Here is a 2,833-nt window from a genome sequence, read left to right as displayed (position 1 = left end):
AAAGGTAGTAACTTTTTTTTTTAATGTATTGAGTTTGAGATATCTGTATTTCATTCCAAAGAAGACAATTTCCAGTCCAGTTGCTTATCTCACTGTTCCTTTGCTTGACTTAGTCCACACTCAAAAAAGGGAGTCTCTGGCCCCCCAGTTAATAGGACATCCATTATAAGTACCTTCTCTGCCTGGGATGGGGGAAATGGGCACAATCATGATCTGGTTGAAGTGGCCTTGTCACAGTGACCCAGCTGCTTTTCCCCTGGTAAGCACATATATTTTCCCCACAACTTATAACGTGACTCGCTTTCCCCTAATCTTGGAATGAACTGTCCCATTTACCTCACCCTAAAAATAGACCAGGATCTGGTCACATGCCAGTCCAATTCTAGGACTTTGCTAGAAACTTCCTTAACTGTGCAGTACCACTAAGCCTGTTTTTATCTTACTCTTTATCTCTGGCTAACTTTTTCCCTTAATTAGGATTGCCAGATAAAATCCAAGATAGCCAGTTTAATATGAATTTCAGATAAACAGGGAATCATTTATAGTTAGGTATACTAACTGTAATAGGTAGTGACTATATATGTAGTACATGGGATATAATTATACTTAATTAAATTTAGTATGTCTGAAATCCAAACTGAATTGAGTATCCTATATTTTTAAATCTGTGTTTACTGAATTTGGTAACCCTACCTATAATCTAACTTTAAAAGATAAAGCCCCCTGGCATTTATTTGCTTTTATTATGAACTTAAAGTAGTCCCTTGTGTCATTAATCACAAACTAATATCTTATACATAATTATATAACACAAACATTTAATCAACTTCAGTTACCACATGAGCTTGATCTGATACAGGCATACACTGCATAAGAATAGCAAATGAGGGCCCTCCCTGGTGACACAGCCCATTAAAGCACAGCACTAAGAAGCTAAAGCCACTTCTGCATGAGTTTGATCCTGCCTGCCCCAAGGTGAGCACACAGTGTGGCAGACCTCTCCTGACCCGCCCCCTGCTCCCCTCAGCAGTGTACTGCATCAGTCTACCTGTTCTGTTCCCCACTCTGTCTCTGACGAATCCTCTCACTGCCCCTGCATCTCTGGCCTGTACCCCAGTTCTGTATGTACAAATAAATAAATCTTAAAAAAAAAAAAATAGCAAATGAAATTAGACTCCTGAGTAATCTCTTCAGATTATATAGAATAGGTAGAGGGAGAGGGGATAAATGAAGAATCTTAATTTTTTTACTGAGTAAGGTTCATTGCCTTCTCTATGGCAGCTTTGAGATGCTTTAAAAATTCATTCTGAAAAAAACTAAGGTTTGGAAATAGCATAACTCAGAAAATCTTATTTGTTTCACCATGGGTTAAATATGGATCAAGCAGAGTTTTCAGAAATTCATTATATTCTTTGAATTTACTTTGGTTGGCCCAGTTATCAGTGAAGATTGAAGAATCTTCAAAAACTGACTATATACTTAGGAAATGCTTGAACATTAGAAATAGATTTTTTTAACATAAGAAAATACTAAGCACCTTTTCAAATATCTACTAAATTTTAGTATATCAAGAATTAACATATGAATACTAACATGCTCAGAAAAGATTTTATTTAAGAATATTTTCAAATTTAAGGTAATCTGTTACTCAGAGATATTGACAAAGATCAATGTCTCAAGTGCATGTGTAATTTGCATAATTTAACTGTAATAAAAATCATTTAAGCTTTAAATTTATTGTTGACTTCAAACAAATAAGTCAGTTTTAATTTGGAGAAAAGCTGTTACATTTTTCAGTACAAACCCCTATCACACAATCTACAGGACAAGGCCATTTAACCACATCATGACTGTGCCCATTTCCTCCATGTTCTCTTGTCCTCACATACCAGTGGGTAAAGTGGCTTCTCATTACGATTTGGTTTGAAATTCCCTGAAGGCTCTTGATGCTGAGTATCTTTTCATGTGCTTGTCGGTCATTTGTACATCTTTGGAGAAATGTCTTTTCAGATCTTTTGCTCATTTTTAATTGTGTTTTCATTTCTGAGTTGTAAGAGTTCTTTACATATATATATACACACATATATACATATATATATATATAAACAATACATATAAGACACAAATCCCTTAGTAGATTTGATTTGCAAATGCTTCTCCCATCCTTGTCTTCATTTTCTTGATTTTGTCATTTGAAACATAGAAGTTTAGTTTTGTTGTGGTCCAATTTTCTATTTTTTATTTATTACTTATACATTTCATTATCATAGGTAAGAAACATTACCTAATCCAAGGTCACAAAATTTACTCCTATCTGTTAGTCTAAGAGTTTATCATTTTGGGCCCTCCCTGGTGGCACAGTGGGTTAAAGCACAGCACTATGAAGCTATCTGCAGCACGAGTTCCATCCTCCGCCAGCAAGGTGATCTACAGGATGTGGCAGACCTCTCTTAACCCACCCGCTGCTCCCCTCAGCAGAGTATTTCAGTACATCTGCCTGTTCTGCTCACTGCTCTGTCTCACCACCTGTACCTCTAGCCTATACCCCAGTTGTGTATGCATAAATAAATAAATGTTTTTAAAAAGAGTTTATAGTTTTAACTTTTACATTTAGGTCTATGATTCACTTTGAGTTAATTTTTGAATGTGGTGAGAGGTAAGAGTTCAACTTTATTTTTTACATTTGGACATTTAGCCACCCCAGTACTATGTTTTAAAAGACTATGCTTTTCCCCCATTGAACTGCCAGTATATAAAAATACAATAAATTGTACATTGACTTTGTATATCTGATTGTCTTTTTGTGAATTTCTTAAATTTTATATATACAAAA

This window comes from Condylura cristata, unplaced genomic scaffold (assembly GCF_000260355.1).
Source record: "Condylura cristata isolate star-nosed mole 26May11 unplaced genomic scaffold, ConCri1.0 scaffold00013, whole genome shotgun sequence".
In the NCBI taxonomy this organism is placed as follows: domain Eukaryota; kingdom Metazoa; phylum Chordata; class Mammalia; order Eulipotyphla; family Talpidae; genus Condylura; species Condylura cristata.
Note: the sequence above shows the minus strand (reverse complement) of the source record.